Here is a 22513-nt window from a genome sequence, read left to right on the forward strand (position 1 = left end):
ACATAAAGCACTGAAAAAACGTAGAAACGTTTTACACCAAGAGAAAGCTAATATAACAGTCTGATGTATTAGGCAAGACATAATATTGAATACAATTTCATTTGAACAATCTTTGTCTGTGAGGTTGGTCCTCTTTCGGGTCGAAATTTGAAAACAAATATCCACAGGAAATGATTATGTATCTGACTTTTCAGAGCGCCGGTCGGTATATACACTCGCCTATTGTCTACATATTGTGCAAGTGTTTATGTCGAGTGCGTCAGAAGATTGGAAATACAAACCGCTAGATCCATATACAGACCAGCGTTCCCGAAAGTCGGATTAACACTTACCCGTGGGGATTTAGTGTCATATCTGTAGCCGAAAAAGAACAAAATCCACAAACAACGGGGTAGATAGAGTAAATTCAAATGGAGTTTATTCAACAGTGTTTACCATACATGTTAGACGAGTGGGGAAGAAAATCCTACAATCAGAATTCGAAAGGGGAAAGGTGTGGTCAAGTCTAGTGCTCCCCAAAATACTTTATTTTGACTGTACTCTAGGAATTTGTGTGAGGATCAGATCCATGTTACATTATCAATCTGGAGACCAGTCTTCACTTGCCTTATGTAACGGATGTGAAACGGCTAGCTTAGTTAGCGGTGCGCACTAAATAGCGTTTCAATCGGTGACGTCACTTGCTCTGAGACCTTGAAGTAGTAGTTCCCCTTGCTCTTACAGACATAGGAAACAACCACATCAAAACAACTACCAGAAGATTGTTTTCTTATCAAAACGTTTATTTCCACTTTGTTAGGGAAAAAGTCCAACTAGGGGGTCATTGGCTTTACAATGGTGGCATAACTGGGATTGATTACCACCAAAGTATTGGGTAGTCAATTGTTATATTGCCTAGATGAGGTGCTGCTAACAGAATGAGGGCTTCCCCACACTCCAGTCGCTGCTCAGCACTTTTTTTATTTGTATTTTTTCTTTATTTAACCAGGCAAGTTGGTTAAGAACAAATTCTTATTTTCAATGACGGCCTGGGAACAGTGGGTTAACTGCCTGTTCAGGGGCAGAACGACAGATTTGTACCTTGTCAGCTCGGGGGTTTGAACTCGCAACCTTCTGGTTACTAGTCCAACGCTCTAACAACTAGGCTACCCTGCCGCACTTTGCCCTCCTCCCTGCCCCTTAGTCTCTCCTCCTTCAGCTTCCCCCTGGCTGGCCAGCGTCTCCTCCAGACCATCCTGGAGGAGACGCTGCAACTGCAACTCAGGCCACTCTTCATCCTCCACATTCATCTCAAACACACGGACGTGCCGCAGGTTGGAGCTCAGCTGGGACACAGAGAACAGAAAGGAACTTCGGAACGAGAGATTCTGAATAATCTAAACAAGCCTGTTAAAGGCTTAGTAAGGGAATCCCCTTTCCATTGTCTTACCACACAGGCCACTTTCCGGATCCAATTCACAGCCCCAAACTGGGCCTTCATGTTCTTCAAGTCTCTCCACTGATTCTCCAGTACCACCCCATGTGCATGAATGGCACCACTCTGCTGGTCTAACCTGAGAATACAGATGGCACAGTCAACAGGTGACCCATGATGACTACAGTGAAGACAAGTGAATTACCGGTTAAGGTGATAGTTGGTGTTTAGATGTATAGTTCCTTCAGAAAGTATTCATGTCCCTTTACCTTTTTCACATTTTGTTACAGCCTGAATTTTAAATAGATTAAATTGAGATTGTATCACTGATCTACACAAAATACCCTATAATGTCAAAGTGGAATTTTTTTTGTAGAAAATTTTAGAAATTCATAGAAAATGAAAAGCTGAAATGTCTTGAGTCAATAAGTATTCAACCACTTTGTTATGGCAACCCTAAATAAGTTCAGGAGTAAAAATGTGCTTAACAAATTGAATAATAAGTTGCAAGGACTCATTTGTGTTCAATAATAGTTGTTAACATTACTTTTGAATAACTACCCCATCTCTATGCCCCACACATCTTTAAGGTTCCTCAATCAAGTAGTGAATTTCAAGCTCAGAATTAACCACAAAGACCAGGGTTTTTTTTCAATGCCTCTCAAAGGGCAGCTATTGGCTAAAAAAAAAAGAAAAAAAAATGAAAAGCTGAATATCACTTTGAGCATGGTGAAGTTATTAATTAAGCTTTGGATGGTGTATCAATACACCCAGTCACTATAAAGATACAGCCGTTCTTCCTAACTCAGTTGAGAGGAAGGAAACCGCTCAGGGTTTAACTTAAATGAGTGAAAATGAAGCCTGTACAGAATAAAAATATTCCAAAACATGCATCCTGTATTACTTAAGTAATACTGCAAAAAAAAGTATGACAAAGAAATTAGCTTAGTCCTGAATACAAAGCATTATATTTGGGGCAAATCCAACATCACTGAGTACCACAAGCATGGTGGTGGCTGCATCATGTTATGGGTATGCTTGTGTAACGGATGTGAAACGGCTAGCTTAGTTAGCGGTGTGCGCTAAATAGCGTTTCAATCGGTTACGTCACTTGCTCTGAGACCTTGAAGTAGTAGTTCCCTTTGCTCTGCAAGGGCCGCGGCTTTTGTGGAGTGATGGGTAACGATGCTTCGTGGGTGACTGTTGTCGATGTGTGCAGAAGGTCCCTGGTTCGCGCCCGGGTATGGGCGAGGGGACGGTTTAAAGTTATACTGTTACATTGATGCTGTTGACCCGGATTACTGGTTGCTGCGGAAAAAGGAGGAAGGTCAAAAGGGGGGTGAGTGTAACGGATGTGAAACGGCTAGCTTAGTTAGCGGTGTGCGCTAAATAGCGTTTCAATCGGTTACGTCACTTGCTCTGAGACCTTGAAGTAGTAGTTCCCCTTGCTCTGCAAGGGCCGCGGCTTTTGTGGAGCGATGGGTAACGATGCTTCGTGGGTGACTGTTGTTGATGTGTGCAGAAGGTCCCTGGTTCGCGCCCGGGTATGGGCGAGGGGACGGTTTAAAATTATACTGTTACACTTGTAATTGGCAAGGACTAGGGATTTTTTTTTTTGATAAAAATAAACAAAATAGAGCTGAGCACAGGCAAAATCCTATAGGAAAATCTGGTTCAGTGTGCTTTCCAGACAAATTCAGGAGACAAATGCACCTTTCAGCAGGACAATAACCTAAAACACAAGGCCAAATCTTTACTGGAGTTGCTTGCCAAGACAACATTGAATGTTCCCGAGTGGCCAAGTTACAGTTTTGACTTAAATCGTCTTGAACATCTATGGCAAGACTTGAAAATGGCTGTCTAGCAATGATCAACAATCAACTTGACAGAGCTTGAAGAATTTTAAAAAGAATGGGCAAATATTGTACAATTGAGGTGTGCAAAACTCTTAGACTGACACAAAAAGACTCACAGCTGTAATCGCCACCAAAGGTGATTCTACAAAGTATTGACTCAGGGGTGTGAATACTTAGTGTAAAGAAAAAGAAAGAATGTGAACCCTTTGGAATTACCTGGACTTCTGCATAAATTGGTCATAAAAATTTGATCTGATCTTCATCTAAGTCACAACAATAGACAAACACAGTCTGCTTCAACTAATAACACAAACAATTATACATTTTCATGTCTTTATTGAACACACTGTGTAAACATTCACAGAGCAGGGTGGAAAAGTATGAACCCTTGGATTTAATAACTGGTTGACCCTCTTTTGGCAGCAATAACCTCAACCAAACGTTTTCTGTAGTTGCGGATCAGACCTGCACAAAACAGTCAGGAGGAATTTTGGACCATTCCTCTTTACAAAACTGTTTCAGTTCAGCAATATTATTGGAATGTCTGGTGTGAACCACTTTCTTGATATCATGCCACAGCATCTCAAATTGGGTCAGAACTTTGACTGGGCCACTCCAGAAGGCGTATTTTCTTCTGTTAAATCCATTCTGTGTCGATTTACTTCTGTGTTTTGTCTCGTTGTCCTGTTGCATCACCCAACTTCTGTTGGGCTTCAATTGGCGGACACATAGCTTAACATTCTCCTGCAAAATGTCTTGATAAACTTGGGAATTCATTTTTCCGTCGATGATAGAAAGCTGTCCAGGCCCTGAGGCAGCAAAGCAGCCCCAAACCATGATGCTCCCGCCACCATACTTTACAGTTAGGATGAGGTTTTGATGTTTGTGTGCTGTGCCTTTTTCTCTCCACACATAGTGTTGTGTTCCTTCCAACCAACTCGACTGTAGTTTCATTTGTCCACAGAACATTTTGCCAGTAGCGCTGTGGATCATCCAGATGCACTTTTGCGAACTTGAGACGTGCAGCAATGTTTTTCTGGGACAGGAGTGGCTTCTTCAGTGGGGTCCTCCCATGAACACCATTCTTGTTTAGTGTTTTACGTATCGTAGACTTGTCAACAGAGATGTTAGCATGTTCCAGAGATTTCTGTAAGTCTTTAGCTGATACTCTAGGATTCGTATTCACCTCACTGAGGTGCGCTGTGCTCTTGCAGTCATCTTTGCAGTACGGCCACTCCTAGGGAGAGTAGCAACAGTGGTGAACTTTCTAACTTTTTAGACAAATTGTCTTACCGTGGACTGATGAACATCAAGGCTTTTAGAGATACTTTTGTAACCCTTTCCAGCTTTATGCAAGTAAACAATACTTAATTTTGGGTCCTTTGAGATCTCTTTTGTTTGAGGCATGTTTCACAGCAGGCAATGCTTCTTGTGAATAGCAAACTAAAATTTTGTGAGTTTTTTTTATTGGGCAGGGCAACTCTAACCAACATCTCCAATCACGTCTCATCAATGATTGTACTCCAGGTTGGCTGACTCCTGACTCCAATTAGCTTTTGCCTAGGGGTTCACATACATTTTCCAACCTACACTGTGAATGTTTAAATGATGTATTCAATATAGACAAGAAAAATATAATAATTTGTGTGTTATTAGTTTAAGCACACTATGTTTGTCTGTTGTTGTGACTAAGATGAAGATCAGATCTAATTTTATGACCAATTTATGCAGAAATCCAGATAATTCCAAAGGGTTCACATACTTATTCTTGCCACTGTATGTAAATTACATTTCTGTATTCCGTTTTTTAAATAAATAATAAAATATTTATGGGTTATTGTGTGTGAGAAACTCAATTTCATCCATTTTGAATTCAGCCTGTAGCACAACAAAATGTGGAATAAGTCAAGTGATATGAATACTTTCTGAAGGCACTAAGTCTTGAGTTTCAGTTTGTAATCAGGTCGAACATAATTAACGGTTTGAGATGAGGTGCAGGTTACAGTTACAAATAGATCACGGATTAGGAATATAGGGCTAGGTTTGCATGTCAGGGAAAAAGGTGTTTCAACCGTACACTAAGACTGGGGCACCAGTGGAACTCCTCCACACAGCTGAGAGCTGAGCCGAGAGGGAGCTGGGCCAGGACACGCCCCCTGATTTCCTCCTCCTCTGATGATTGCAGCACCACTGTCAATGTCTCATCGTCATAGAAACGAGCATCCTAGCAACTGTACACACAGTCAGAACTTAAACACACAGACATGCAAAAAAAAATTTAAAAAAATCATGGGTCTATCATAGTCATTAACACCAATTAAAAACAACAAATAATAAATTGCAGATCATCATTAGAGCAAGTAATATGCAATGCATGTTCCCATAATTTGCCTGTACAGCTAGATGTTGCATTGTTGAGAGGGTAGGATTCTGGGAAAGAGAGGATGACAAGTGATGCACTCACCTGACTCCTGAAGCATCATTATCAATACTGTGGCTGAGAACATCACTCAGATCTATCGCCACGAAACCAGTGAGAACAGGTCTGTGTCAACAGACATAAAAAGATAAGCAGTCAGTCAAACAAAAAAAGCACATGCTCAGTCATAGACAAAGACCTAGTAAATTAGGATCGAACCAGATTAAAATAGGGTGCAGTGCTGTAATGTACTCGTATGGGTCAGTACCCGTCCGCAGTCTGTAAATCTTGCAGGGTGAAATCTCTGGCATGCAGAACACTACATATTGCATATCGGTCTTCTCATCATTGTATCTGGACACCAATAATCATGATAATAACCTTGGCAATATACAGTATCTGCGTAATCATCATGAGGAGAGTGTTTTGGTAAAATAAGAAATAACAAGATGTTTGTGTCTTTCAATGACAGAAGTACAGTTTCTGATCTGAAAAGATCGAAACAATAAAATGTAACAAATAAAACACACCCCAAATGAATAAACACAATTATTCACTCAAATTGTTATCTGACACAGTGTAGAGAGGAAAACAAACAGCCTGTTACACAGATTTTCCAATGACCTCCTACAAACAGAGGCAAATCAGTATCACCATAGCTCATGTCATGTCATAACTCAAATTCATATGCCTTCGTTTGGATGTAATCTCTCCAGACTGCTGTAATCGTCATGCAAAACCAATTGAATTAGAATGATAGAATCGTTTCTGCCACATGCAAAACACAAGACGAAGTGTTCCTTGGGTATGTGGCGTTGTATGGCTTGTTAATGCAATCATATTACCACAGAAACAAAGGCTGGGAAGGAGAATATAGAAGAGAACTGAGGGGGATGGACAAGGCAACTAAAATAGTGTGTGAGAAGGAGGGGGAGAGAGAGAGAGAGAGACTGCAAGATGACAAAACTCCTGTGGTGAGTTAGTCAGATTTATAGCTGCCTGGAATTCCTAGCAGAAGCCTCATGAATGCATGACCAAAGTTCTACTGAAGCCCAAGGCAAAGAATTAAAAAAAATAGTAGACTCTTGGAATTCTCATTTGAATTACTTAAAAAAAAAAATATATATATATATATATACCTTAGTTATTCAAATGAGATACTAAGTCATTTGAACGACTTAGCTTGTTTGAATGACTTAATTGTTCTTTTGTCTAATTAAGCCTCATTTGTTTTGCAGCTTGTCAGCTTGTCCGTGTAATGCTTGTTGCAGCCATTCATTCACTGATTCCATCCATTGATATGATTATTCATTGACAGTCCTTTGATAGCTTAAAGCATGGCTGCTTCTGAATACCAGAGCATGTAAATGGGGTGAGTGAGGAGCAGAGCGTAATTCAAGCAGATTTTAAAAATGGTGTCTGCCTTCTCTCCCGCTCCAATCTCTCTCTGGTACTGCTCAGACACAAGGTCTGGGCATCCTCTGCCTAGCGTATTTTCTTTCCTTTATCATTAGGCCTATTCGGTTGTAATTATTTAACCTACCCCACCCACAGTACCCTGTATCTAGTTTATATTGTAGATTGTATAGTTTATATTATATATATATATATATATATATATATATGTACTGGTAGCGAAGTCAGGTGCAGGAGAGCAGAGTTTTGTGAACAGGCACACACTTTATGTAGGCAAAAGTGCAAAACCCGCAAAACAGTCACAAGAATTAAGTTTAAGAATAAACATCTTCCTGACAAAATAACACGGAAAAAACAAGCCAGTCTGGCGCGTCAACAATACACACGTAACACAAACAATCGTACACAAAGACATGATGGGGAACAGAGGAATAAATACATGTACAGTGGGGCAAAAAAGTATTTAGTCAGCCACCAATTGTGCAAGTTCTCCCACTTAAAAATATGAGAGGCCTGTAATTTTCATCATAGGAACACTTCAACTATGACAGACAAAATGAGAAAAGAAAATCCAGAAAATCACATTGTAGGATTTTTAATGAATTTATTTGCAAATTATGATGGAAAATAAGTATTTGGTCACCTACAAACAAGCAAGATTTCTGGCTCTCACAGACCTGTAACAACTTCTTTAAGAGGCTCCTCTGTCCTCCACTCGTTACCTGTATTAATGGCACCTGTTTGAACTTGTTATCAGTATAAAAGACACCTGTCCACAACCTCAAACAGTCAAACTCCACTATGGCCAAGACCAAAGAGCTGTCAAAGGACACCAGAAACAAAATTGTAGACCTGAACCAGGCTGGGAAGACTGAATCTGCAATAGGTAAGCAGCTTGGTTTGAAGAAATCAACTGTGGGAGCAATTATTAGGAAATGGAAGACATACAAGACCAGTGATAATCTCCCTCGATCAGGGGCTCCACGCAAGATCTCACCCCGTGGGGTCAAACTGATCACAAGAACGGTGAGGGAAAAATCCCAGGACCACACGGGGAGACCTAGTGAATGACCTGCAGAGAGCTGGGATCAAAGTAACAAAGCCTACCATCAGTAACACACTACGCCACCAGGGACTCAAATCCTGCAGTGCCAGACGTGTCCAGGTCCGTCTGAAGTTTGCTAGAGAGCATTTGGATGATCCAGAAGAAGATTGGGAGAATGTCATATGATCAGATGAAACCAAAATAAAACTCAACTCGTCGTGTTTGGAGGACAAAGAATGCTGAGTTGCATCCAAAGAACACCATACCTACTGTGAAGCATGGGGGCTGTTTTTCTGCAAAGGGACCAGGACGACTGATCCCTGTAAAGGAAATAATGAATGGGGCCATGTATCGTGAGATTTTGAATGAAAACCTCCTTCCATCAGCAAGGGCATTGAAGATGAAACGTGGCTGGGTCTTTCAGCATGACAATGATCCCAAACACACCGCCTGGGCAACGAAGGAATGGCTTCATAAGAAGCATTTCAAGGACCTGGAGTGGCCTAGCCAGTCTCCAGATTTCAACCCCATAGAAAATCTTTGGAGGGAGTTGAAAGTCCGTGTTGCCCAGCAACAGCCCCAAAACATCACTGCTCTAGAGGAGATCTGCATGGAGGAATGGGCCTCACTGCGGTGACGGTTCGCGCTGGTCTTTTGTCGCAGCGCGACCTGCTGGAGGTGACGATGGACGGCTTCCCAGGTCTCCTCCGCGCGTCTGAACCAATTGTCCACCGCAGGAGCCTCGGTCTGACTCTGATGGCACGGTGCCAGAACCGGCTTGTACCCCAATACACACTGAAAGGGGGAGAGGTTAGTGGAGGAGTGGTGGAGCGAGTTCTGCGCCATCTCTGGCCACCAGCTGCATTAAGTACTGCAGTGCATCTGGACTGAACCAGATTTGCCAGTTCTTGCTGTGAGATGTTACCCAACTATTCCACCAAGGCACCTACAAGTTACAGGACATTTCTGGGGGGATGGCCCTAGCCCTCACCCTCTGATCTAACAGGTCCCAGACGTGCTCAATGGGATTGAGATCCGGGCTCTTCGCTGGCCATGGCAGAACACTGACATTCCTGTCTTGCAGGAAATCACGCACAGAATGAGCAGTATGGCTGGTGGCATTGTCATGCTGGAGGGTCATGTCAGGATGAGCCTGCAAGAAGGGTACCACATGAGGGAGGATGTCTTCCCTGTAACACAGAGTTGAGATTGCCTGCAATGACAACAAGCTCAGTCCGATGATGCTGTGACACACCGCCCCAGACCATGACGGATCCTCCACCTCTAAATCGATCCCGCTCCAGAGTACAGGCCTCGGTGTAACACTCATTCCTTCGACGATAAACGCGAATCTGACCATCACCCCAGTGAGACAAAATGATAACTCGTCAGTGAAGAGCACTTTTTGCCAGTCTTGTCTGGTCCAGCGACGGTGGGTTTGTGCCCATAGGTGACGTTGTTGCCAGTGATGTCTGGTGAAGACCTGCCTTACAACAGGCCTACAAGCCCTCAGTCCAGCCTCTCTCAGCCTATTGCAGAAAGTCTGAACACTGATGGAGGGATTTTGCGTTCCTGGTGTAACTCGGGCAGTTGTTGTTGCTATCCTGTACCTGTCCCGCAGGTGTGATGTTCGGATGTACCGATCCTGTGCAGGTGTTGTTACATGTGGTCTGCCACTGCGAGGAGGACGATCAGCTGTCCACCCTGTCTCCCTGTACCGCTGTCTTAGGCGTCTCACAGTACGAACATTGCAATTTATTGCCCTGGCCATATCTGCAGTCCTCATGCTTCCTTGTAGCATGCCTAAGGCACGTTTACGCAGATAAGGACCCTGTGCATCTTTCTTTTGGTGTTTTTCAGAGTCTGTAGAAAGGCCTTTATCGTGTCCTAAGTTTTCCTAACTGTGATATTATTTGCCTACCGTCTGTAAGCTGTTAGTGTCTTAACGACCAGTCCACAGGTGCATGTTAATGAATTGTTTCTGGTTCACTGAACAAGCATGGGAAACAGTGTTTAAACCCTTTACAATGAAGATCTATTGAAGTTATTTGGATTTTACGTATTATCTTTGAAAGACAGGGTCCTGAAAAAGGGATGTTTCTTTTTTTGCTGAGTTTATATACACAATAAAACATGAGCAAATCAGCCTGAATATCAGGACACACAACTGCAATGCGTTGACTACTGATTAATTCGCTCATTGCATCAAGTAGCGGTAGGTACGTGGGTAAAATCACCGGAGAAACCAAGCAAAGTCAGTAAAAAAATCATATTACAACCTATTTTCCATGTTTGCTTTAGAACGCATTCGTTCACACTCCAACGTGATATACAATAAGGCTGTAACAAAAAGACAACAGGCACACAGTGGCGGAATAAATTGAACTACACATACGCTTGTTTCATCACAAAACCAGAGAGCAACATCTGTCTGGTGAAGTTCACAAAGCAAATATTGCATGTAAAAAACAGTTATGACCTGCAGCATGGTCAAGCAAGTTAATGTTTGACAGTTTACTAAACAACTACTTACTGCAAGTCAGCACAAAGACAATAGGAGCACCTCCTCCGCTATTCCAGTAGCATTTCAACTTAAACATCATCAAATCAACACTGCTATATGTGTTTATGTAACAGTATACTTTTAAACCGTCCCCTCGCCCATACCCGGGACCTTCTGCACACATCAACAACAGTCATCCACGAAGCATCGTTACCCATCGCTCCACAAGAGCCACGGCCCTTGCAGAGCAAGGGGAATTACTACTTCAAGGTCTCAGAGCAAGTGACGTAACCGACTGAAACGCTATTTAGCGCACACCGCTAACTAAGCTAGCCGTTTCACATCCGTTACATTTAGTTTAATACACTGAAAACAAACTTAAAGATACCAAAAACTATTTAGACCAATAAATATCATGTGTGTGTGTGTGTATATATATGTGCTTGTATCCACGTGCAAGTATTTTTTTTTACTCACCCTACTTGTAGACTAGTTGAACACCAGATTTTAGTTTTTGCTTTCATAGGCTACCTAGCTAAAATGCTATCTGCCTCGCATGGGCGACAATGAACCAGCGAAGTTTACTAGCTAGTTAACGTGAGCCTACATCTAGGCTACATATTGAACTTCAATCATTTCAGGCCAGTGGCACAATATATTAATTTAGATCAGAATCATCATCATAATTATTGGCCTGTAGAGAATTAAATGAAAACCACAAGTCCAAATCTCCATAATTTTACATTTACATTTGAATCATTTAGCAGATGCTCTTATCCAGAGAAACGTACAGTAGCGATTAGGGTTAAGTGTCTTGCTCAAGGGCATATAAACAGATATGGCTCTGGGATTCGAACCAGCAATCTTTTGGTTACTGGCCCAATACTCTTAAATGCTAGGCTACCTGCAACTCCAGCCATGGCTTAAAAAAGGGCCGATTTAGCAAGCTAGCTACTGCAGGACATGAACACAAGCAGATGAGAAACACGTGTTTTTCTGACAATGATGATGTTTTGCTTAGGATGTGATTTCATTGGGGAGAAGTCAAATCCAAACTGGACAGTTTGGACTGTGTCAGGAAAACAATCAAATTCTACGGCGGCAACATGTCGTACTCTCTAGTTCCAGACAGCATCAGATACATGGGCTGCACATACTGAGACAGAGGGGCGCTGTTTCCCTCACCCGGTTGATTTCTCTTGTGAGATTCAGCCACTTGCGAATCGATGAAAAATTATGAAAACACAGAGACGAAAGACACATCATTTTTAATTGGTCTGATATTTTCTGGTATCCCCTTAGCATCAATGAATACACACCACTGATTGCATCTGAAACTGTTCTTTAGAGATTGCAAGTTGAAGTTAGGGCTTCATCTACATTCATGCCACACACTACAGATGCCTCTCTCCCCTATGTCAGGAATAATTTTACCCGCTCTGAGGAACAAGCCCTTACATCTCCAGAATGACACCTCCAAAGTCATCCGCCCAGAGGACAAGGGAGACGATGTTACTGTACAAGACTACACTGTCTATAACTGAAGTACTCAGGCAACTGAATGATCAGACATTCTATAAGAGACTCACTACAAACCCCACAAAAAAAGCTTTTGGCTGTAATCGTACAGGCTGTCGCTAAAGGCACGCGCAGTGGTAACAACACCAAAAGAGAACAGTTCATTGCTGCTCCATGCTGGTTATATGCAGTCCCTAAAATACTGGTGAATTATCTAAATCCCCACAGGGACAGGACCAATCTTCTGTGCGATATCTGTGCAAGTTTGGATGAAGGCATGAAGATCTCCGCTCGGCTCCAAATGCCTTGTTGTTAAATACGCACAACATGTAATGTGACACTTTTGTTTACCAAAGACCCACAATTAGATATTAGTTCAACTCCTTCCCGCTAATAATAACGACTCCATACAACATTATTGTCCAAAGAGGTGACTCCTGGTTTCTTGAAGTGTTTGAAATAGCCTAATTGGTCTTGCAGCAAGTTGATCCCTGCTATGCAATGATTTATTTTGCAACCCATCTACCAAATCCATCCATTATAAGCACGGTTCTCCCTCTCAAGCTTTCATTCTCAAAATGCTTTCAAATCAATATTCTTTGCTTTATCATCAAATTAATGGGTTGTTGTCGTCAGTGCTATTGGAAATCGGATAGCTTCCTTATGTTTCAGTAAACCATTAGCCAACAGTTCAAAGATGAAACATATTGATTAAATGTACTTTCTTCCTGTTATTGTGAACTGTAGGCTATAACAAGTTAAACCTTTCGATTGAAGGCATATCACAAACCTCGTTTTATAGGCGATGCATGTTTGGCTAATAAAAAGATGTTGCTCGCTGCATAAACCAGCCTATTATCTCTGAAGTTCATTCATTTATTGGTGATGGATACTTTAACTGTAGATTTAGACTAATGTTAGAGCTCACATAGGCTACTTCTCTACCAGAGCCCGTGAGATAACTGGTCCTACCGGTAAGTGCGGTCTAATCGATTCGCTTTTGATATCATGTTACCTCCCTACATTGATTATATTGATGAAAAACCGCTGTTTACCTCATGCCGCACACATTTCATTCGACATTTCATTCTAGCTCACAATCAACGATGGCTATTTACTGTAATCCCTCGAGCAGTGGCGAAGTGTAGGCCTATGACTATATTAACCTTGTGACACAGTCCTACTGGACTCTGTGCGGAAATGTCACACGGGCGGCTTCATCTCAAAGTATTTAAAAATGGTTGGCGTTTCAAATATATTCTATTCTCCTTTCTCTTGTTTATATTATGATTATATTCTCACCAATATTACTTTATGTAAGTAAGCTTTTACACGTGTATTTTTCTGTCTTTATAATAATACTATTGAATTTGTAGAGCGAATTTCACACGCTCAATGCACATGTGAAGCTTGTTGATGCTTGCTTTATGTGCGCAAATCATCTGACCGCTGCAGTTTGAAATTATTTATTCCGTTTTATTTATGGAAAGAAGCAGATACTTGTTTTTATTATTTACATTATGACATTTGAGCTTTTTTTAAATATATTTTTTTACAGTATGGTGCTTCTATTCCAAGGAAAACAAAAATACATTTTACAGTAGCCTATGTATTGCCTACCCAAAACATCCGTTAATACATTTGAAGTCCTTCAAAATATAAACTACATATCATAATGTTAGAAAGTAGAATATAAACTAGATATAGGCTACTGTGGGTGGGGTAGGTAAAATAATTACAACCATATCACATCAGTCTCACAAAGCTACAAAATTACCAACTGTGGTGGCTTGTTTCTGCATTACCAAATGAGGAGAAACAAACTTCACACAGCAGTCAGAGTTATACTTAAACTACATTTTTAATAATAAGAGCTTTGCAATAGCATTTTGACTTTCAATGATGCGCCATTCTAATGAACCATTGAAAGTGACAACAGAAAAGTACAAAGATCTTTTATAGCCAAGATACACCCCTCTCAACCTACATGACGAACCACAGATCTTAAGAACAGTTCACAAAGGGACTTTATGATTGAGAAAGGAGATACCTTAGCCAGATAACATTCACTATAAATTATCGTTCAGTTTGGTCCCTATGACGAGGTTCTAATCTTGTTCCTGGTACTTCATAGCACATAACCATTACCTCATCCAATGGCATAACTCAATTGTCAACTCTAGATACTCCCATTTCAAGTAAAACCTCTTCTTGACCCCTCTCCTGGACAAGCTCACTGAGGGGAGTGAGCCTCTAGGTCATACACTATCCCAGGATAAGTGCAACATCAGAGAGGACATACAATGGTTCCAGACACTGCCATACACCTCCCCCAATGCCAAAGGAGGGATTGACTGGCGCACAGACATTGTGGAGACAAGTAATTGGTTTCCCATTAATCATGCCATCCCTTCACATGGTTTAAGAATAGGTAAAGACACATTCACATATGAAGACAATGTTCCATTCTGTCCTGTTCCCTTTCTGATATTCTGCATAGCACCAGAGACATGTGAAAGACAAGCCTGACCTCTCCCCTCTCTGGGCCCCAAGTGACTGAGCCCCAGCTGAGGGAAGGAATGCAACTGCCAACACTAGAGTCATTAGAAATACATTCTTATAAAAAGTATATCACATAAGAATATTATGCAGATAAGACATCTTAATTACTTATGTTACCCAACTAATTCTGATTCATCCGCCACACAACATACGCAAACGTTATTATTCAGCTCACCTTGACGGTCAGCTGATTCGTGAGGAGAGCCTGTAGTTCTGGGCTGATTAAAAATAGAGAATTTAGTTAGTCTGCACATAAAAAAACGTAGACACCTGCTATATCAGTCTTGTCAATGTCAGATGAGATTTGATGTCCTGCAGTGGCACCTACAGGACACTTTGAATCACTACATATCAAATGTTTAACATATTTTTGCATTAGTGCTCACGGCTCAACTACATGATCTATTACTTATTATAAACCAGGTGGTTTGAGCCCTGAATGCTGATTGGCTGAAAGCCATGGCATATCAGACCGTATACCACAGATATTACAAAACATTGCTTGTTTAATGTTCTAATTACGTTGGTAAACAGTTTGATAATAGCATTAAGGAACCTTGGGGGGGTGTAATATATGGCCAATATACCACAGCTAAGGGTATCCAGTATCCAGGCACTCTGCATTCCATTGTGCATAAGAACAGCCTTTAGCCGTGGTATATTGGCCATATAAGGCCCGAGTGGATGTGGTATTACTTAAGTAGAAAGCACGTTTTGTGGAGGACAGGGTAGCGTACAAGTCATTGGACACTTTTCTCACCTTGATCGTCCCCATAGTAGAAGCTACAGAATCTCATCCTGGAATTGTGTGCTGGTGTTCTTCTCCTAAAAACAGGAATTGGTTCGGATCATGCCTTTTAGGGGTGCTGTCATTATTGGAAAATGGGCTGAGGCAAACAGTGACCTGAACGAACTTAGTGAGCTGAAGGTCCATCTGCATGAGGATATCCTCCCAAACCTCACACGTACGGGTGAGAGAGGGAGACGCAGGTACTGAAGGAAAGATATAGAAAGAGAGAATAACTTGGATCGAGAGAGAAAGACCAATGGCCAGACTAGTCTGATGAATGCCCTCATATCTCTATGGAAATATGAACTGTGAGGAGACATCTTGCCATATTAGTTACATAAGGAGGGCATTGACCTGCAGCAGAGTGGAGATGTGGGTGAACTTGTGTGCCATCCTGGTGACCTCAGGGAGACAGTGGGACAGCAGCCCTGTGTCAATAAGATATGAATATATACTGAACAAAAATATAAATGCAACATGCAACAATTTCAAAGACTTCACTGAGTTACAGTTCATATAAGGAAATCAGTAAATGTACATAAATTCATTAGACCTTGATCTATGGATTTCACATGACTGAGCAGGGGCGCAGCCATGGGTGGGCTTTGGAAGGCATAGGCCCACCCACTGGGGAGCCAGGCCCAGCCAATCAGAATACGTGTGTCCCCACAAAAGGGCTTTATTACAGACAGAAATCAGTTCCATCAGCTGTCCGGGTGGCTGGTCTCAGACGATCCCGCACATTACACGTGGTCTGCGGATGTGAGGCCGGTTGGATGTACTGCCAACTTCTCTACTTATGGTAGAGAAATTAAAATTCAATTATCTCCCAACAGCTCTGGTGGACATTCCTGCAGTCAGCATTCCAATTGCATGCTCCCTTAAAACTTGAGACATCTGTGGCATTGTGTTCTGTGACAGAACTGCACATTTTAGAGTGGACATTTATTGTCCCCAGCACAAGGTGTACCTGTGTATTGCCCATGCTGTTTAATCAGCTTCTTGATATGCCACACATGTCAGGTGGATGGATTATCTTTGCAAAGGAGAAATGCTCACAAACAGGGATGTAAACACATTTCTGCACAGCTTTTTATGCATATGGAACATTTCTGAGATCTTTTATTTCAGCTAATGAAACATGGGACCAACACTTTATATACTGCGTTTATTTTTTTGTTCAGTATAGAAGATGACAGTCATGATGGGTCAGAAATATACTAAATTTTACTTAAATGTGGGCATAACTGATTACCTGGATGTAGCAGATCTCCGGGTCGTTGTCAGCTGACCTGATTTCTGGGATGATAAACAGGGACTTCAGGTCACCGGACAGACACAGGATATGACATATCCCATGAGATTGTGTGTTAAATGAATCTTCCATAATAAAGCATGTGAAACTTGCATCACTCACATCACCCTTCCCCCATAAGGTTTAGGATCTCGTTTGACTCCTCACTACAAGACGGAGGGTTGGTTATGAGAAAACGTATCCTAGTGCAGACAGGTTGTCTAAAATATCATTTAAATGAATCGCAGTCGCTGAAGATACATACACATATCTTTGATGTAGTACTGTAGCTAAGAATCAACAAAACATGTCTTCAGTAGGGGGCAGATGCAGCAAAACAAGCTAAATGCTGTAAAGTATGTGTTAACACAAGAACCAAGAGTTCTCCTAAATATATTTTACTTGAATAAATGACAAATGATTGATTCGTCAGTGACATTAGGAAGACACGTTTACAACTTGGGAAGAGTTGGCAACTTGGGAAGAAAAAGGTTTGACTCGTCTTCAGAGGTGTAGAATGAGTAGAGGACACTGAAAGACACAACGTTTATATTTCACTACACAGTTCAGGCACACTCAAAAGTATCTAGTGTAACTCTCCTCCCCCCTGTAGACCTGCTCTCCTCCAGCACCTCCATCCAGGACATAGGGTTCTCCACTGGGAACAGGTGAAGAATCTCTGCCTTCTCTGCATCACACAGCACCACCAGCTTAAGTGTCCCCGAGGCTAAAGGCCAGGACTGAACACAAAACAGAGCACACACATTAGATAAGCACTGAACAAATGCAGAGGCTGACACACTGTGCTGTAGTAAATGTGTTGTGTTGAGTGTGTGAAGGTTTATTGTTGTAACAGTGGTAATGTAACATAACGTATATGCTTCCAATGTGATAAGTAACTTGAGACATTCAGGTCTATCTCTTACCATCAGGTCTCCAAGCTAATGCAGTGATCTCCTTTCCAGTATTCTCATTGGGTGGCAAACACAGATGACTCCCATAATAAACTGATGTGATCTGGTATTGATCTGGGTATGAAAGTGTGGGTGTGTTTCTCTCTTTACCTAGCCAGCAGTGTGTGCGAGGGCAATGAGATCCCTCTTTGGAAACCATGCCATACACAGAACTGGGTTTGGGAACTGCTTCTCCCCCACTTGACGAAAGGCAGGCATTATTGTGTACTGAAAATAGAATAAAGCAGCATTAACAAGATCATGCCAGGGGGCACAGTTTTGCTGCACTTTTTTATTAAAGAAATAGCTAGCTAATTGTGTCAATGACAGTGTCTGAGGGAGTTTGGAAATAATCTCGAATAGCCCAGACCAGAGGCTGGCAGTGACACCTATCCTATAATCTGGTCCCCAGGCTAATTGCTCATACACGGAAGTGTCAGGGGAACGAGATCAAAAATGATCTACTATAAGAATGAGAGGATGTGCCTCTACCTCTCTTGATGAGACTAGCCCGATGAGATTGAGACAGGTACAGAACAAAAACACAACAGTAGAAGACACCTTTATCACTGTTAGCCTACATAGATTGCCAACGCGTGCAAGCTATGCTAGCCAATGACAAGAAGCAACATTGTAATAATTATTCAAATAATAGATAGCTAGTTGACGTTTAATTGATCAACAATTGTCTTGTAACGTTGACAAGTCAACTTGCTAACAACAACTGCGAGTGCGAGGGGAAAGAAATGGCCAGTGTATGGCATTTTACTGGGATGTCTGAGGACCAACTATGTTACTTTCAAAATAGCTACTAACGATAACAGTTTATGCCTAGCTATCTCCATGTTCACATTTCGCTGCGGACAGCGCAGTGGGTGAAGTCTTGACCAATTGTCTTCAAATCTGAGTAGCCAATGAAATACCAGCAATGGGGAAATTGAAAGGACAAACTAAACTACTGTGCTGCTGAAAAAAAAATTGCCTCTTTGTTTGGTTGCTACTATCTAACTGCTGTTTGGGGATAGCTAGCTAGATATGACCGTCAATGCGTGTAAATGAAAAAATATAGATTAAAAAAAATTCACCAGTAAAAAACTAAATTAGATGACCAAATACAGTATCTCATTAATGGCTGGGCATCCGTGTAGTTAGATGATGGCCACTTTGGATGATTAGGACACGGACCCACCTAGAGTTTAAATGGTTATCAACGTGAGAGCTAAAAAAAATGAAATACTTCGGAAAAGTTGAAGTGGTAAATGACCATAAGTGTTAAACTGACAGTTCAGTCTGTAAACTGTTCTCGAGTCTAGTTGAAAGGACGCTCTGATTGGAAAAGCTCCAGTTCTATTCTTACCAGACCATGAGCAAGGCTATTCGAAGACACCACCAATTAATGCAGTTATTTTTAAATTATACCCTCAACAAGGTACACTTAAGCTATTTCAATATACAAGATGGATGGTGTAAGTCCATGGGGCTTTGAAAAGATGAGTGGGGTGTGTGTTCTGGGGCAGGGAATGAAGGGTTGGTGCTGTGGGACAGTTGATGGAGAAGTGGTGTTGGTGTCAGTGGTTTGCCACTGTGTGTATGAGGGGGGTTGCTGGTTTGATAGAGCTGTCCCAATGGACATTCCTCCCTGCCCTGTAACTAGCACTTAACTCTAATCAGTAGTTGGAGAACCGGAATAGCGCTGTGCTGTTAGGACCAACCGTCTGCCATAACGGCCCACAGATTAACCAAGTGGGGTTGCTGAGCCAGAATGTGTCTGTGCCCTTCCAACCCAAACTTAGTTTCGCCGAGCAAATTTGGCTCAAGCAGAAAACTGTTTCTACCTGTCACTCAGGGTATAAGGCAGAGGCATCAGAGAGAGAGAGAGAGACAGCCTGCAGAGAGAGGACAGAGAGTATTTCAAGGCTGATGGAGAGGATGTGGGGTCAAGAGAAAGCATTGCATGGACCATAAGTTACCCTGGCCCCCAACCTCCATTGTGCAGAAAACGCTCATACACTGAAGAGTCTATACTGAGAACAGCTTCTTTAGAGGCTCAGTGGCAGGTCTCAGGTCAATGAATTAACTCCACCGGCCACAGAGGAGGCAGAGTTACAGCGGAGAGAAAAGGGAGATGTCAAGCTCTGATTCAAGATTAGCATCAGCTCCTAACCCATACTGTGACTGACAGAGCCTGGCCCTCCTCCTCCCCCATATTTATGGTACAGACATATGCATACTGTGCAGGTAGCAGAGTACATTCATCTTTCATGACCACCAGCTTTGTAGGTTTGATAGTGCAACATGTTGAGGTAGAAAGTGAAAAGACTCCCAGTTCCATGTGTTAGAGAGTGTGTATGTGTGAGCATTTCATTCTGTGTGTAAAGTACTGTATATATTGTAATCAGTGGAAAGTATCGCTCCTCTGCGGTTTTCTCATATACCCCCCCCCTCTCTCTTCCTCATTCTCTCTCTCTCCTTCTATCTCTCAGCAGCATTCTGGCTGTGAAACCTGAGCTCGATGCCAAATATAACCTGACACAGTGAGTGGTCAAACGCTGGGACAGATGGGACACAGCAGGCTACTCTGGAGGCACCGCTCAAGTGGCCCTAGACCCGCTCACAGTGCTCCCAGTCCCTGCACGACCGAAAAAGCTACTCTGCTGGAAGGAGACGCTTCTGACTTTCTCACACACAGATCATCTTAAGAGGAATCTGGAAACGCTAGACTGGTACAATACCTTTGGACAAAAACTTGAAGGTAAGGCTGTTATTGACCATTTATTGTTGACAATATTAGTAGAATACCCTGGAGATGTTGTTTCCTGCATTTAATCAGCAACCACAAGATCCTTCGAACTTCCCACTGGTCACAGACGTCAATTCAACGTCTATTCCACATTGGTTAAAGGTAATTTCACATGACATGGAAACAACATTGATTTAACCAGTATGTGCCCAGTGGGTTGTGATCAGAAAGAGGCTTAGAGAAAACTATAGATATGTATTTTACTGTTAGTGTATGCGGGGATATTCACTTTGCGTTTGAGATCCAGTTAGTGTCAGAACTGCAAGGAAAATGTGGTTATTTTCACACAATATTACCATTACATCAAAGTACATTACAGAGAATAGTGTCCCTTGTGTGCCTGACTGCGAATACATATGTGTGTATGTATCTGTGTGTCCTGTGTGAGCTCCTGTATGTGCTATACTGTAGTGTGTGTGTTTAAAGGGGATGTTTTTTTTAGGATGGAATTGTACTGCTGCTGTGAAACTTAGCCCAAGTGGAATAAAAACAGCAACAGATGTTCTCCTGGACGCCATGGCAGGCAGAATGTCACACTTGTATATACCACACTGACACACAAACACACTCAGTTTTATACAGACGAGCCTATTGCATACAAGTCTGTACAGTACCATCATCTACAATATAGCCACGGAGCTCACGTGTAGATGTAGCCTACTGTACATAACACACAGAGCCGTGCTTGAGATATTGATCACTGCTTGGGTTGGGTAGGTTACTTTCTAAATGTAATCCGTTACAGTTACTGTCCAAAATTGTAATCAGTAACATAACTTTTGGATTACCCAAACTCAGTAACGTAATCTGATTACTTTCAGTTACATTTAGATTACTTGCCCCCTAAGAGGCATTAGAAGAAGACAAAAATGTACGTTACCAATTGAACAAAATCTTTTGCAAGATAAATCAATGTTAAAGTGTACGTATCTGGCCATATATGTATGTTGCATTTTACTTTATGGGTTGGTTATGTAGGCTTCTTCTAACGCATCACTTTCTACTATATATAATATGAAGATTAAATGACATATTTACATAAAAAATCAAAGTCTATCAGAATTCCAGTCATTCCAATAAATGTAATACCCTTTGATCTTCAAGAATAGCACTTGGAAATATGGGAGTGTAGATGATCCAAATTGTTTTACCTGAGCATGACCCCAAAACTAAGGACTTATCAGCCAGCCCTACTCTTGTTGTTTGTGATTTTGTTTTCATGGAGGCCTGTAGAAATGTAACCACTCTCAGATTAATAGACAGAGCTATGGATGCAAGGACTGACCATCCATGATATCAACATTATTGTTTTAACCATGTTATGAGGCTACACAGTGTTTGTTTAAATTTACAATGTTTACACACATTGGATAAAAACAAGCTTATATTTTGAGTTCTTATGTGGTGTGACAGTTCAACTAAGCTTATTAGGCATTTCTAAGTTATATTCTTCAAGTATCAATGGATATACAGAACCTGTCAAAAGTATGGACACACCTACTCATTGAAGGGGTTTTCTTTACTTTGACTATTTTCTACATTGTAGAATAGTAGTGAAGACATCATAACTTTGACAGGACACATATATATACATATATATATATATATATTTATATATGAGATTCTTCAAAGTAGCCACCCTTTGCCTTGATGACAGCTTTGCACACTCTTGATATTCTCTCAATCAGCTATGAAGTAATCACCTCGAATGCATTTCAATTAACAGGTGTCAATTAACAATTAACAGGTGTAAAGTTCATTTGTGGAATTTCTTTCCTTCTAAATGTGTTTGAGCCAATCAGTTGTGTTGTGACAAGGTAGGGGTGGTATACAGAAGACAGCCCTATTTGGTAAAAGACCAAGTTCATATTATGGAAAGAACAGCTCAAATAAGCAAAGAGAAATGACAGTCCATCATTACTTTAAGACATGAAGGTCAGTGA

At 41.5% G+C, this 22513-nt stretch overlaps 1 protein-coding gene and 1 pseudogene across 6 annotated transcripts in view; one reads left to right on the forward strand and one right to left on the reverse strand.

Annotated features, from left to right (window-relative positions):
• Positions 1-435: 435 nt before the first annotated feature.
• On the reverse strand, positions 436-17989 carry LOC118358654 (anaphase-promoting complex subunit 4-like; annotated as a pseudogene).
• A 2311-nt stretch (positions 17990-20300) lies between these two features.
• The window catches only part of LOC118359050 (palladin-like), a 128516-nt gene continuing 126303 nt past the window's right edge, over positions 20301-22513 (forward strand). For 4 of the 6 annotated variants that reach the window (XM_052480312.1, XM_052480316.1, XM_052480313.1 and 1 more), the window contains exon 1: positions 20302-20522. The gene's annotated coding sequence lies outside the window, so the exon portion shown is untranslated. Of the gene's footprint in view, positions 20523-22513 lie in introns of all 6 variants that reach the window. The other 2 variants (XM_052480314.1, XM_052480317.1) reach the window with 2 other exon arrangements.

The sequence above is a fragment of the Oncorhynchus keta genome, chromosome 26 (genome assembly GCF_023373465.1).
Source record: "Oncorhynchus keta strain PuntledgeMale-10-30-2019 chromosome 26, Oket_V2, whole genome shotgun sequence".
NCBI lineage: Eukaryota > Metazoa > Chordata > Actinopteri > Salmoniformes > Salmonidae > Oncorhynchus > Oncorhynchus keta.